The sequence below is a fragment of the Podarcis bocagei genome (genome assembly GCF_964188305.1).
Source record: "Podarcis bocagei genome assembly, chromosome: 6".
NCBI classification, from domain to species: Eukaryota; Metazoa; Chordata; class Lepidosauria; order Squamata; family Lacertidae; genus Podarcis; species Podarcis bocagei.
The window spans coordinates 41,375,146-41,390,979 of NC_138130.1; the positions used below are offsets into that span (position 1 = coordinate 41,375,146).

General features: G+C 43.4%; 1 protein-coding gene and 1 long non-coding RNA gene across 3 annotated transcripts in view; one reads left to right on the forward strand and one right to left on the reverse strand.

Moving 5' to 3' along the window:
- Positions 1–15,834, forward strand: part of NHS (NHS actin remodeling regulator) — a 236,614-nt gene that overhangs the window by 105,915 nt on the left and 114,865 nt on the right. The gene's annotated exons all lie outside the window — the stretch shown is intronic.
- Positions 11,096–14,110, reverse strand: LOC308589771. Its single transcript, XR_014009479.1, has 2 exons — positions 13,996–14,110; positions 11,096–13,077 (listed from the first exon to the last, which is right to left on the reverse strand). It is a non-coding gene; the product is annotated as an uncharacterized lncRNA (long non-coding RNA).

Consider the following 15,834-nt stretch of genomic DNA (forward strand, 5'->3'; position numbering starts at 1 on the left):
CTTCCTCCTTTTAAGTCTCTTTTAGGTCAGTTATCTTAATTATTCCCCTGTCCCCTGTGATTTTGTGTCTTTGACCATATCAGCTGTCTGCAGTTAGCAAGCAGCGCTTTGTTGTAATTTTGTTTTCCTTGGGAACATTGGGAGTGGGGGCAGGCAGAAGAGGGTTTGCTCTCATTTCCTATGATGCGGATCAGGCTGATGCCGTGGGCTGTAGTTGATAGGTGTTTACATCTGTTTCAGCCAGAGCAGAATTGTTCCCTTGTGTATCTTCCATCCAGACAGAAAGCCATCCACATCTGCCATTACAAAGTGTGTAGGAAAGTGCCTTGGTGTGAGAGTAAAGCATACCAGGAAATAAATAAATACCCATTAGAGTTCAATGACTGGGTACTGTAAATATGCATACACTTAGGTTGTAGAGGCACTGTCTATTTCACACTTCCTGTTATTATGTAGTACAGAACTTTGTTGAATAAGAAAACAGTGGAGGATATAGAATATCTCATGTTATTATAACCACTAGACTTGCCAACACAGTGGTGAGCTACTTCACATTTGATCATGGAGGGTGATGTGAAATAAAAGGTCCTCTGAGCTCAGCTGCATCATGAGTCAACAAATACTTCAACCTATGAAGGGTTATTTGGCCAAGAGTTTGCAACCTATTAGAGGTACCTGCAGGCAAAGAAATATGTTTAGTGAAGCTCCTTTGGGAGATCTGGACAAATAGCCAACTAACAAGAGCTGGAATCCCCTCTGGTTTGCTTACCACCTGATTGAAAATCCATGCCCAGATTCACTCACTGCTCTGGGGCCAGGTGGATGGGAGAAAACTATTTCAGACTTTGTTTCGCCCATTGTCTCACAGTGATACTAGGTTTAGAACAAAGGTGTTCCAAAGGCAGAAAAATCAACATTGAGCAGGGAGCAGCTTGCATATTTTACAGGGCTACTCTTCTATATTTTAGACTCCAATCACCACCCTTGGATTCCAGAACTTCTGTACCTGTACTTTCACCATAGTCTCCAGTTTGGGCATCCCTGATGTCTATACTCCTATTCCATCCATGCCTACAGATCTGCCTGGCATGCAAGTTTCCATTATTGTCTAAATATACTGTGTGTAAGATGGAGTGAATTGAGGCCCATCTTTGAAGAGCAACAGAGACTCAGGATTAGGTAGGTGACTTTGCGGTCACTTGGAAAGGCCTTGCCTTAACAGTGTTATCCTGGCAGAAGGTAGATTGCTGGACTTCTCAATGAGATTGTCCTAAAAATCCCTGGGCAGCTGTGTCGGTTGTGCTGGGGTAATGGGGCGTTGCTTCGCCCTGACTTTCACCTCTTTCCTTTGCCTCGTAATTCCTTTGGGTCTAGCAAACAATGGAAGGAGCACATGTAGTAATGGAGCATCTCGGAAGGCACAGTTGTCCTGTATGCTGGTGGAGCAAAACCTATTGCTTTCTGCCATGTGCTGTCCTAAACTGCCACCTTGGGGTCAACACGTGCTGAGTTCAGCCTGGCAGCATCTTTTCCAGAAAGGAAAAATAATAACCAAGATTCCCCGCATTTGTCGGTGAATTTACAGCTGTGCAAATATAATGTTTGCACATTGAGATTCTGAGATGGTTCATTTTCCTCGCTATATTTATTAATTCTGAGCTTCTTCATTTTGAAACTACCCTGAGTCTTTGGGATGGAGTCCAAATAAGGTGCTTCTGAGCTGGTGTTACATGATCAGGAACCAAATTGATCAGCTATACTGGTTAAAGACCTGTCAGGTGGCATTGCAGGGTAGGAGAGGGGATGCTTAAATCTTCCTACCACTGCTGACTCTCTTCTCCAAATACCTACTCTGCTAAGCCATTTTCTGTGCAGAGAAACTTCTTTAGGCATCTCGACCCGACAAAACAAAAAAATAATGGCTGAGGGCAATTGCAGGGGAAAATCAGTGAGTGGGAGGGAGTGGGGTTAGGCATCACCTCCTCCTGCCAGTTCTCCCTTGCTTCTGCATGACTGATGCCCCAAAACCTCCTGCAGCTTGTCTGGTTTCCTTCTAGAGGTGCAGGTCTCTGGCCCAGACTGTTAAAAAGAAACTTTGATCTAGCATGGGGTGTGGTTCTTGAAATTGCACTCCAATTAGTATTTTTTGGCAGCACCGCTATCCATATGTGTTTCTAATCGCTTTCTAAATGCCTCCTTATGAAATACCTTTCAGAAGATACCATTGGCAGTAGGTCACAACCGCAGGCTTCTTGAATGTGCTGCCTGTAGGGAGGAGGGAAATGTCTGGCTTTTCTTTCAGGGCAATTGTGGCTCTGCTTTATTTATTTATTTTCCGAGTGCATCAGAATTACTCGCGCACAGCTTGGTGCTCTGCGTACTGTCAGCTACTTTGGGCTGCTTGTCAAGCAGGGTGCTATGTAAGCTGAAACACTGCTCCATTTTTTCTTTCTTTCATGTGTGTGTATGTGTGTGTGATCATTCTCCTTGCAAGTGTGGTTATTTAATTAGGACCAGGCGGTACTTTCACCGGGATGCACTGTTGACCGAAGGCATAGGGGGCTGGCGGTGTGAAATGATTGGCTTTTATTACACGCAGACTGCTTTCCTAGCAGAAAAGAGCAAGTTGTAAAGAAGCACGGAATTGGTGGCTCGGATCCAGGCAAGAGCGGGTGCCTCGTTTTGCTAAGCCATGATCCGTATTTGGCTGTGAAGGGTCAGCTCCTTCATTGCAAGCACTGCCATAAAAGGACAGCTAACCAGTTGTTTTTCAGGGGAAACGGACTGCTGATTTTTATGAGTTTTAAAAATATCTGTTCAGAACATTTCTGTTTGCACAAATGGATTCATCTCCTTTCTTATATATATATGTGTGTGTGTGTTTTCCGTGGAAACACAGGCCTTTGACAGTTTTAAGAAACAGCTGTGTTTCTTTTTTGGGTTGGGGGAGGAGGTTGCAACAATTATTCCTGAGTTGTTTCCTAGTTTGAGGATGATTCAACCTTCTTTCAAGAACAGAATGGTGAGATGGGGAGAGATTAGTAGTATCTTCCCAATCTTCTCTTAACCATTGCCAAATAATGAACAAGCTAATTTGATTCTGAGGTGTAGCTTTATATCCCTGGATGAGATTTCCATTACTGTTTAGAAAGAAGGCTGTACAGCTGATGCCCTTTCCTGCTTCAGGGAATGGAATCACACAGAAGAATTCCCATGAAGTTTCAGCAAGTTGGCTTCAGAGTTCTGCCCATGTCTCCTAAATCAAGTAGCCCATGCTAAGGTGTGTGTATGATGTTGCCAAGACATTTCCCCTATGATTTAGTGCACTCTCTGTTACTTTTTAAGATCTGTAAATGAAGGAATATGAGACTGACAGCAGGACAGGCCACCCCATTCCCAGTTCTTTCTCTGTATGGTGCAGCTTTACCTGCGACCCAAAGGTGTCAGCAGCTGTGTTCACATGTAATGTGAAGCCAAACCATGCATCAGTGTCAACAAACTGGCTCCCATGGAGGAGATTGCATCTGTTTTGCTGTTCCTTGATGCTTTTTAGCGCAGTGCAGTACAGCAGCTAAATATAAGGTTTGGCATAGCTTGAGATCCAAACCTGGGACTGTGGTTAAGGTTTCTTGTCCTTAACCAAGACCTGTAGCCAAGTTTTGTCTCATGGTTATAAGCCATGGTTAAGGAGAAGAGATTTTAACCAGGATTCCACATTTGGGCAACATGCTAAGCCAAACCTTGGTTTAGCGGTCATCCTGTCCTAAAGGAAGGTGCAAAGTGGGTGTGAGCCAGCACATTTGCACGATCCCAGTAACACATACTTTGCCTTACTAGGCATATGAACCAGGTCACTGCGTTGTCTGTTGAACTTTATCTACTGTTCAGGCTCTGTGCAGGTATTGCTAATGGGAAAGGTTTATCAACCAGGGTTATACAACTCCCTGGCAAGGCTCTTTACACAGGTCTGCAGCAGGATTTCACCCATTCTGTTGGGAAAGAGAGACAGACAGGAGAACATGGGAAGCTAGGCTGCAGTTAAAGGAGTATGTACAGTTAATTCACAAGGTCACTCTGTTAATTTACTTACATTCAGTGTAAGTATATGCATTTCTCTCCTTACCAGTCACTGCCCATGATGTGAAACAGGTACAGTGGAAAACAGTTTAATGTTGGGATGCAGGAGTACCCCATACTAGAGCAGAGGAAGGAGGAGTTTGACTCAGGGCAGCCATTTTGTGTTTCCTATAACATGTAGCTAAACCCTGGAAAAAGAAAAAGAGACTTTGCAGGGCATTTGTCATGACGTAGCGTGTGCCAAGATCTCTGGCACTGAGCACAGGCTTGCTGAAGCATATAGCGTCCTAAAAGGCTCAAGCCACAGACAAGGCAAACAATCTCCTGGCGGGAAGGTAACAATAGACAGCAGCTGTGACTCCAGTGGGAAGAGCAAACTGAAGCCCAGCTAATGATGAAAAGAAACAGGGAACCGCCGAAGCTTGAAAGGGTGTGGAGAGAGGAGGGAAGGAGCTCCGCAGCAAATGTAGGGGAGTTCAAGCAACAAGATATGCATGAGAGAGAGAAATGCAGAGAAAAATCTCAAAAGCCATGGAGACTATCCACAGTCCTGAAAGCTAGACGATGGGTTCTCCATTATCAATGGTTTACTTCAGCTCCATATACAGTGGAACCTCGGTTGTTGAACGCTTCGGAATCCGAACAATTCGGAACATGAATGCTGACAACCCGGAAGTGAATGCTTCTATTTTTGAATGCGCTTCCGAGGCGCGTTTCTCCATTTTTAAAAAGGAATTTGCCGACCGGCAATTGCACCTCTGTTCAAACGTTTTGAAAGTCAAATGGTCTTCTGGAACGGATTACATTCGACAACCAAGGTTCCACTGTGTTACTAGAAGTAATCACTTGGAGAGCAAGAGCCCTGCACACAGAGTTTGACAGTTAACATATTTCTGCCTGGGATTTAATGCTAACAATGGGATAATTTTAGAAATGTAAGCAGAGTGATAATCTCCATCAGCCTAGAAAAGGTCACAGGAGAGAGAAAGTATTTCAAACATTAGTTGTTCCTTTGCTTTCTGGAAGGAGTCAGGATTTCTCCTGTTCCATCTTATCTCTCAGTAACTATGTACAACAAACCTCTTTGCTTTCCTCCCTCTCAACCACTGTCCTCCCATGCTTTGTCATCCATCGCCACTTAAATATCTATTTGCAAGTGGATTTCAGTCCCTTAGAAAATTCAGTTGGCAGGACTTGAGTTCAGCCAGACCTTGCTCACAGAATCTGACAGGGCTAAGACCTGGAAATAAAAGTGTCTCTGAGCACATTGGACAACTTAATTTTTTAAAAATAATAATAATCCACCTATTTATCAATGCATATAGAGTCTGTAAGTTGCTAAGGATATAATGACTTTACTTGCAAATATTATTCCAGCCAAGCAGGGTAAGTCTTGGAAGTTCTATTTTGAATGTAAAAATTCTGTGGGAAGCTATCATTCTGGCATAGTCAGTAGGAGCTAAGAAAAGTTTAGCAGAGTATTTTTAATTGAGGAAATGTTCCAAGTGATTCTTTGCCCACAGACAATTTGGCTTCCCTCTTGTTAAAGCTGCTCTGAGTTAATTCAGAAGTCTGGGGGTAGTCACTGGAAACAAAGAGGATTCTATTTTTTTGCATTGTTCATTGAACATTTGTGAACATTGAAAATGGGGTTGCACTCTTTTTTGTAAGGCTGAGAAAATAGATTTCCCAGTGTATTATTAAAAAAAAAAATCAGGAAGAAGGCAGAAATGGTTCCTGTTCCTGTTGATACTTACTAAAGTAAACTCAGAAGTTTTTGGTAGCTGTAGTGGAAAAGGAAGATAGCTGTGGTTTATTTCTTGACCATATCTGATCCAGGGCAATGTACAGCTTACATAGAGCTCAATACAATAAAAACATTGAAAAAAGCATAAAAAAGAGAGAGTAGTGAAAGCATAAAACAATGCTGGTTGCTAGGGCTTTTTTTCAGCCAGAACTCACCGGAACTAAGTTCTGGCACCTCTCAGGTGAGCGCCATTGCCATTCTAAGAGAATGAAGGAGGTGTTTGTGGTGAGTTCCAGCACCTCATTTTCTAGAAAAAATTGCACTGCTGGTTGCGTTCCTTGAGGAAGGACTGTCACTCAGTGGCTTTGCATGCTGACAGTCCATGATTCAATCCCTGGCACCTCCCAAGTAGGGCTGAAAATGTCCCCTGACTGACAGAGAACCTGTATCGGGCAGTGTAGAGTAGGGGTAGCCAACATGGCGCCCTTCAGATGCTCCTGGACTCCATCTCCCAAGGATTCTGAGGTTTTTCATACAACCAAGCAGTGTGTAAATTGTATGAAATAAATAAATAATAATAATAATAATAATAAACTCCCATCTGCCCCAGCCAGCACAGCCATTGGAGAAAGATGGTGGGAGTTGTTCAACATCTGGAGAGCACCACAATGTCTACCCTCGGTGTAGGAAAGATGGAACAGTCATCGGATAGAAGGCAGCCTTCTATATTCTATTACACCTTTCTTTTTTTAAAAAAATGCCTAGATAAATAAAAATGGCTTAAACTGATATTTGGATGCTTGTAAAGCAGGAGCCAGAATTGCCTCTTGAGGGAAGGGCATCCCAGAGCCACCAGTGAAACAGTTGCTTCCTTTGTAATTTCAGAGTCCCCTTCTGATAAGGGATGTACTTGTGATAGGGCCACAGTATGGTTGTAATGTAGCATGTAGCTGACTGCATCATTCGCAGTAATATATTTGAACCATGGCAACATGCATTTCTGCCCCCCCATCCCCCAATCTCTCTTTCTTTGCCTATGAACTGAGTTCCCTGTGGCATGCTAGGATAATTGTGAGTCCCTTTTTATCACCAAGCTTGCAAAGATGTGGTTACAAGATGACCGCGTTGTGTGTTTTGACAGGAAATCAAGCACTGGTTGGTCACGGCAGGTCACAGTAGCTTTGGCCATGTAAAATAGGTTAAGCAGACTTGCTTGGATGTGATATAAGTCACCCAGAAGAGGTGGATTCAGGGGTGCGGCCAGTTCCCCTGCACTGGGCATCAAGCCGGGAGGGTGCCCCAAGAGGCACCACAACAATTATGTAGAATGGTAGGCTAGAGGAGGGGATGACAAATTTTGACATCACACAGGTTGCCATTGAAATTTGAAAGCCTCAAGTTCACCACTGCACCCAGACAGGAGTGGTTCATCAAGGTACAATAACTAGAGCAGGCTTCCTCAACCTCAGCCCTCCAGATGCTTTGAGACTACAATTCCCATCTTCCCTGACCACTGGTCCTGCTAGCTAGGGATCATGGGAGTTGTAGGCCAGAACATCTGGAGGGCCAAGGTTGCCTGAACTAGAGTGACATGGTTGAACCTTTGCTTTACATTCTTTCTAGACAAGCTTCAGAATACCTTCCTTTGATTTCCAAAGAAAAATTGAAGTCTGCAGGTATAACCATAAGACACTCAGTGCCCTACCTTAGGACAATTAATTGCCCCTTACCTGACACACACCAGCTACACACTTCCTACAAGAAACGTTTGTGGTTGCAATGCCTTCTGCCTTGGCCACCTCAGTCCTGAAAAATTTCTTTGGAAGTATCATTGATTTTTATGTCAGCCAAGGCTATTTCACATTTTACTCAGGTGTGCCATGAAGTATACACTTAGCAGGGACCTGTATCTAGTCAGAGCTCTCTGACTATTATCTGTATGATGCATGCAGACCATTCTCAAATAATGGTCACATTCACAATAGTATATTTTCGGTGTATGCTTTAAAATATATTAGATTTTCACATATTGCTTATTTCTAGTTGTAAAGGTATGTTCGAGATAGTAGACTAAAATGCAGGATTGTCTTTGTAAAGTGATTTCACCAAAACTTCAAAATTATATCAACAACAATTTTTATTCCACTTAATCACCGCCATCTCTAAGCAGTGTATGGGTTAAGGTTACCAGCCATTGTAGTATCAGAAAACTACAAATTTTGTTGCAATGTAGCATAATTAACAGTAATTGCTCAAGACAGATTCTTGGCCAGAACAAAATAGCTTCCTGTGCAATTAATGAATAACAATTAACTGAACTGGTAAGGCAACCATGTGTTAAAATCAATACCAGCATCTGTTCTCTGTTATCGCAGCTTGAAATTGGAGTAAACATACAGCCGATTTTGCAGTAGTATTTTCTTACTTGTTTGTTTTTCAATATTCCTACTTTCCTCAAATCTACTCACGGAGAATGGTCTCTGTGTTAAAGGTATGCAAGTTGCATAGGAAATGTTCTCCAAGAAGGAGCTTGTGCCTGCCATGAAATATTCAGGTAGATTTGCACCCCAAACCTCTGTATACTACAGCTGCAGTCCTACATTGCAGTCTAAACTGGGAGCAACAGAGGTGTGGGGAAATATGATTCCGTTCACATTTTAAGGTGAACTTACCTTATTCACAGTTTCTGAAACAATATGCAAACTTAAAACAGAAAAGTCTGCATATAGGTGTGTGTATTAGTGAAAATAACAGAAAATGCATTATAATAGGAGGGCTGCTTTGCAAAAAATGTGCATATGAGGCAAAATTGTATACAAAAAATGCGTATATTAGGAGAAATTTGCATTGAAGTGCTGGAGGATTTTCATGATGACTTTTTAAAAAACACCAAAAAAACACAAAGCATGAACTGGAGTGGAAATGTGAAGAACTGAATTTAAATTTGGGGAAATGAAAAACAGAGAAAAACTGAAATCAACCCATCCTTAGTAACAGTATAGCATTAAATGGGGTGTCTTGTCTCCTCCCCATACCTGCTACGCAGTACTCCCTGGCAGCTCTTTCCCCCAATCAAGCAGAGGGGAACCAGATAGGTGGCTCTGCTGGCTTCTTAACTAGAAGTGGTACTCCCATGCATTTCTTGCCAGGAAGAATTGAATGTATAGTTTTCCCTGCCTCCTGATTCCATTGTGGAGAAGGGGAAACCACAGATCCCTTGCTCCCTGTAATGAAATGATGCTCTTGAGCCGTGACAGCCACAAGAAGCATTGACAGGCATACGATCTCGCTCACTCACTCTGCCATGTCCATATGATGCTGGTTTGAGCTGGCTACTGTCAGATGCTCCTCTCTTGCACTTACTTTTGCGCCATTCTCCTTCCACCTGTGCTGCTGTTTTCACTACACCCCTAAAAATGAGGTGGGCAAGGGATCAGAACTGCTCAGAAGCCTGTGATTTTACTGCCACCTACCCAAATCATGGAACACGGGTGGCGCTGTGGGTTAAACCACAGAGCCTAGGACTGGCCAATCAGAAGGTCAGCGGTTTGAATCCCTGCGATGGGGTGAACTCTCGTTGCTCAGTCCCTGCTCCTGCCAACCTATCAGTTTGAAAGCACAAAGTGCAAGTAGATAAATAGGTACCGCTCTGACGGGAAGGTAAACGGCGTTTCCGTGCGCTGCTCTGGTTCGCCAGAAGCGGCTTAGTCATGCTGGCCACATGACCTGGAAGCTGTACGCCGGCACCCTCGGCCAATAAAGAGTTGGTCACGACTGGACCTAATGGTCAGGGGTCCCTTTACCTTTACCTTTACCCAGATCATGTGACAGGGTTACCCAGACCAACAGGTACTGATACTAACTGCTCTCCACAGTGATATATTTTTATGACAGTGGTATACTAATATTGTTTATTAAAAATTACATTAATTAAAACCTGTCACCTATGGAAGACTGTATCAACCTAGCATCGGTTGCTGTCTTTGGGGTTAGTTGGGCGAGGCTCTTTCTCCCTTTTCTGATTACATTGGGATCCATGTGAGGTGTCTAATCCAAACCTACAACTTCTTTCTGGCACTCGAAAAATGAGTATGTAGAACAACATTGCACAGCAGCCACAGCCTTGCCTGGTGAGTAAGTCGTTAAAAAGAATAATAATACTGCGCTATTTTGTAAAAATGCAGAAACCTGCAGACAATTACAGTAATAGACTCTAAAAGTCTGCCAAGGTGCACCATGCATTTTTAGTAAATGTGGTCCCATCTGCACTTGAGAATAGTTCTGTCACTGTCGCTATGGTAATATCCCTAAAAGTAGGTAGACAGAATGTTTAATGTCTAAGCAGCCTCACTTCGGCGGCAGACTGAGGACCCCTTCTCCCTCCCACCACGCTGTCAAATCTTCTATCAAGTAAGTACACCTTAATCAGGCCTCTAGTACATTTTCTTGTGAATGAAAAACCACTGCAAGTGAGAAAAGTGGGAGGACAGACGTAGAATGTCAGGTCTGTGGGTTCGTTTTCTTTATGTGATTTTTCCCCCTTTTTTGAGTAGAGGTCAGCAAAGCCTGTACCATTGAATTAAAAAAAAAAAAAGGAACGAGAGAAAGAAAGAAAAAAGCCCAAGTTCAGCTCCTTTCAGTTGTGTGGCTGCTGTCAGAAGGATTTGCCCAGCTTTGGAGGGTTTTGTTTAGGGGGATTGACTGATTTATTAGAGACAATGATTGGCCGGCTGCTGGGGTGCAGAGCAGCAGGAGACAGGAAAATGGCTGGTGAATTGATGCAGTCACTGAGCAGATGGAGGGATCAGCCAGAGAAACAAAAGTAAAGCTGCTACTAGCACATTGTTGTGGGGAAAGAGAATGGAATTGACCATTGGTGCAGGACCAAGGGGAGAACTTCCTGGCTACAACTAGCATGTGTGTGTGTGTGTGTGTGTGTGTGTCTGTCTGTCTGTCTGTGTGAGAGAGATCACTCTCTGGACAGGAACAAGAAGGCTCCTGTGAGTTATGGCATGCAGACAGATGTACGTTCCTGCCTGCCACTCTAACTGCTGCTGCTACCTGGTCTTCAGCTCAATGGTTTGGAGGCAAAACCACACCATGGCGTGAGAAACAGTTTGAGTGTATGTGTGTGTGTTTGCTTCTGTGTGTATGTACTGTTATTATGTAGTTCTTTTTTCATATTTGGGGTCTAGTGTATGGCATTGTAGCTTGAGGGTGATTCAGAATCAGTTAGATTTAAAACTAGTTTATTTTTCAACAGCTAATGGATGTCTTCCAAATATATTCCATTTATTCGAGCTAGTTCCTGATTAGGCCGCAGGGGGATTTGCCATGCATTTCTATAGTACTGAGTGACTGTGGAGAGTATTTAATTATTTATTTAGGTTTTTGGATACTGCCATTCCCAACAGTGACAGGGAGATGTACAGCAAAATAAAATACAACAAAAGCCAATCCATTGAAATCGATTCACATAAAATACCCACAAGTAATATAGTAGCAGTATCATACTTGAAGTAGACTTCACCCATTGGCCTGTCTTCAGCTGTCACTTAAATGAATACATTGCAGAGGCAAGGCACCCTTCTGTGGGGAGATCATTGCACAGCCATGGAGCCACTACAGCAAGCTTTCAACTCCTCAACCCGGGCAGATCTCACAGTCCCTTTCACCACATGGAAAAGCTCTGCTGGATGTCTACTAGAGAATGCATTGATGGCAGAGAAGTAATTCTTTTCACCACCACCACCACCACCACATGGTAGGCCTGAAGATCCTGGGATTTGTGCCACCTATCCTCTCTCTTTATGGTTTCATTGTTTTCAGCTTCCCAGAATTCCAGTGAGCTCTCTGAGTTCTGCAGTGCCAGAGCGGGCGCCTAGGTGTGATCCTGTCAAGAGCCCTTTTACCCTCCAAAGGAGTTCCGGCCAGGAGTTATGAGTCCACTGGATGGACAAGACTGAAGACTCATTGGCAATATTTAGAAGGAACAGTTTTTCCCCTTTCTCTTTTACCGGACTACTTAGTAAAAGTAGCGTAACTTATTTAGTTATATTGTGACATTCCAGATGTGCCCTTGCCTTATTCCCTCTGGTGAGTGGCAAGGCCTCCTGAGTGAGCAGGCAAGCAGCAGAGTCTCCTTAACTCCACTTCTGTCCATTAGTATCCCTTTAAAGCCAGACATTTGTGGTAGCCCCATGGCATACCACTTGGGTTACAGCTTCTGGCTTAGTATAGTTGATTTTCACCAAGGTTTCACCCCTTAGAAATATGTATTTCCCAGATTTAATGGGATTCTTTATTCAGGTCTGAAATGTAGACTATTGTTGCAACTGACACTGTTGTGAAACCAGAGCTGGCCCTATCATTTGACAGAGGAACACAATCACTTCAAGTGGAAGGTGCCTGGGGGACAGCAACAATAGCCTGCAGCTATTCTGCTGGAGCGCCCCAGCCATTCTTTCTCTTGCCTTTCCTGTGGCTCCGAATATGGCCTGGTGCCTCAAATGATGCTCTGACATCACTGGCATTGAAATGCAATTCAAATGCCGGTTCAGTTGGCTTCTCCACATGGAATGGGAAGCGGGGGGCCTCTTGTACTTCGCCTCAGACAACAAAATGTCTTGGGCCAGTGCTGTGTGAGACATTGTTTTCCTATAGATCACATTTTCTGAGGTTAAAAGGAGCATGTTTCACTTTTTTAATAGATGCCCGGCAAATTATATATCTTAGCTGTGAGGCATTTTCTCCCCCTGGGACCCATTCACTCAACAATCTTGGAACTTCACAGGGCCTCTAGGATTGGAATATACATCTGGATGCCAGGTTTCTAAATCAGTAGCTGTGCTGTTCCTGTATAGGTGTGGGGGCGGGGGAAGATAATGAATAGTGAAGTTCAAATTGCATGGTAAATGATTGAAAGGAATACAGGCAAGTCCCTTGTGCTGGGACTTCTTCATTGGAAGCCACCGATCTGTCAGTTGCCATTTTGGATGCTAGATACATGGGACCACAGCTTGGCACTGATACAGATGGCCACATATAATTATTAGTTGTGGTCAAAATACACACAGTCTTCTTGCTTTATACTTCTCTGGAAGAAGTATTTGAAGAATTCCAGAGTGATACGGTTTGTCTTTGGCATCTGGAACTATTGGGAATCCAAATGGCAGGCTGGTCTGTTGTGTGCATTTACTGTTGCCATCTCTATATCCATTTCTTCTTATGCCCACAGCAAGCATGGACTGACCCTGAGAGAATGGAAAACTTACAAGATGTGGAAATCATAGCAAGTGCCCCTTTTTTCCAAATGGCTCCATATGTTGCATATCCATTTTGATCCAGGAAAATTGCATTGTGTCTCAAAGAAAGCCCCCTTAACAACTAAATAGACGGTGATTTAATTTTCATAGTTCTTATTTTTGAACATTTAAAAAAATCTTCCTCATAGGTAGCACTGGTGATTTACTCTCAGAGAACTCTGTTAACAATAGGTTCCTTTTATGAGGAAGCCGTCTCCATCCATCTTTTTACATAAAAGCTGAAAACGTTTTTGCTTAGGCAAGCCTATCCAGACATGCAGAAGTTACATGCATTTTAATCAGTTTTTAGTTTCTTGTAGATTTTAATTAGTATTGAAATGTTGTTAGGTATCACTTGTTAACTGTCTTTTATTGGTGATTTTAATGTTTCCTTTTATTTGTAAACTGCTTTGATATGTTCTTATAATCAGACAGTATATAAATTTTGCTAAAATAAAATAACGTGAGACAAATTATCATGGATGTCAAAACACTGTAAAGCCTTCCTTCCATTGCACATTGAAATATAGGGGTCTTTTTTTAGACCCATGCTATTAAGCCATTTATGCCATCTCCCCTATTTTCACACACTGCAGCTGCCGCTGAGAGATTCCACATGAACGCTTAATTCTTTCAGTTGCTCAACTCGGGTAAAATATTTCCAATGGAAACTATTAACAGCCAATCTATTTTTATCTCTTGTTGCCAGTTGTTTTCTTTGTCTTAGAAAAGAAAATGCTACTAGTTCTCCGTCTGTGAGGCTAGTACACTTTGGATGGGACATGTCCAAGCACTCATTCAGAGGCACCAAAGCTGTTGTCAGGTGGTTGGGAACACCCAGTCAAGCCTGGAGCTGGTAGTCCTCACCTTATAATAAAGGATCAAGCACGTTTGTGTGAATATCTTCTCTCCCTTGCCACATTTGGTGGTTGTGGGGAGTGGCTTAGGGATGAGTGCAGGAAAGAAGTAGATAGGAACCTGGTTGGTGAAGAAAGAGGAATTTTGCAGACCTAGATATTGTGACATCATTGGGAGAAGCAGATATGTGGTCTCTAAGAATTTTGGAGATTGGGAGGGGGCTTACATTAAACATTTTGTTTTGGAGTTTGCCAACTTTGGGTTGGTGCTCTGAAAAGCCATGTAACTGCATCTAGGTCTGTTCAGCTTTCTTTAAGTGTTACTATAGAACGTCATTGGCACTATTATGTTTAATTGGGCTCATAATGGTTGTTCTAGAACAATCTGGTCACAAACCTCCAAGTTGTTTTTGTGAGCAATTAGCAATGCAAATAGAATGGTGGTGGTCATCAGACTTTGGGCTTCTCAAGTTCAGCGACTCCCTGCGCAGTGGCTCCCCCTCAGCCTCTCGCCTTCCATTGCTCATTATTGTTGCAGCGTCCCCTGTGGCACCCTCTCGGCTTGGCGCCCAGTAAGTGCAAACTGGTCTCACACCCCTAAATCCACCTCTGGTGGATTTGAGGGAGTTGGGTATGTTTAGCCTGAAGAAGAGAAGACTGAGAGGTGATAGGACAGTCATCTTCAAATATCTGAAGGTCTGCCACATGGAAGATATGGAGCAAGTTTGTTTTCTGCTGCTCCAGAGGCTAGGCCCTGATCTAATGGCTTCAAAGGAGAAGAAATGAGATTCCAACTAAACATTTGGACAAACTTTCTGATGGTAAGAGCTGTTCAACAGTGGAATGAATGTACTACATCGGAAGGTGGTGGACTCTTCTTCACTAGAGCTTCTAAAGCAGAGGCTGGATGACCATCTGGCAGGTATTCTTTAGTTGTGATTCCTGCATTGCATGGGGTTGGACAAGGCAACTCTTGGGGTCCCTTCCAACCTTATACATTGGTTCCTCAGGTTAAGAACTTAATTCGTTCTGGAGGTCCATACTTAACCTGAAACTGTTCTTAACCTGAAGCACCACTTTATCTGATGAGGCCTGCTGCTGTCACTGCACTGCCGGAGCACGATTTCTGTTCTCATCCTGAAGCAAAGTTCTTAACCTGAGGTACTATTTCTGGGTTAGCAGAGTCTGTAACCTGAAGCGTCTGTAACCTGAAGTGTCTGTAACCCGAGGTACCACTGTGGTTGATTTCAGGTGAATTGTGCCAATTGACTGTATTTTCTTTCTACAGAAGGATACACCACGGCATGAAAGTCCTATAGTGATCATACTGTATTTTTAATACTTTTTTATATTACAAAACCAAATTTCCACACACACCCCTAATTCAGTTCCATAGCAATTAGGATAGCAGTATAGCAGTTCAGCATCCTGTTCACAGAGTGGCCAACCAGATGCCTATGAGAAGCCTGCAAGCACGATTCCTAGCCACCCAAAAAGCCTAATCTTCACAGGGGAATGAATGACCCTGTAAAAGCAAGGGAGGAGTTTGGGGCCACACTTTTAGCACAGGTAGAGCTCTATGTGTGTTGACTTTATGCTAGATGATTGAAGCAGGGATTTTCAAGCCCTAATAGCACCACCCAAAGAACAGCTGTCTGCAGAATGCTGTAGACCCACCCAGTGGCGTAGCGTGAGTTGTCAGCACCCGGGGCAAGGCAAGTAATTTGCGCCCCCTAATCCGTGGATTTTAGCAGGGGGCAGAGAGCTGCGAGTGTGAGCACGCCCCCCCCCCAGATGTTGCGCCCGGTGCGGCCGGCCCCCCCTGCACCCCCCACGCTACGCCACTGGA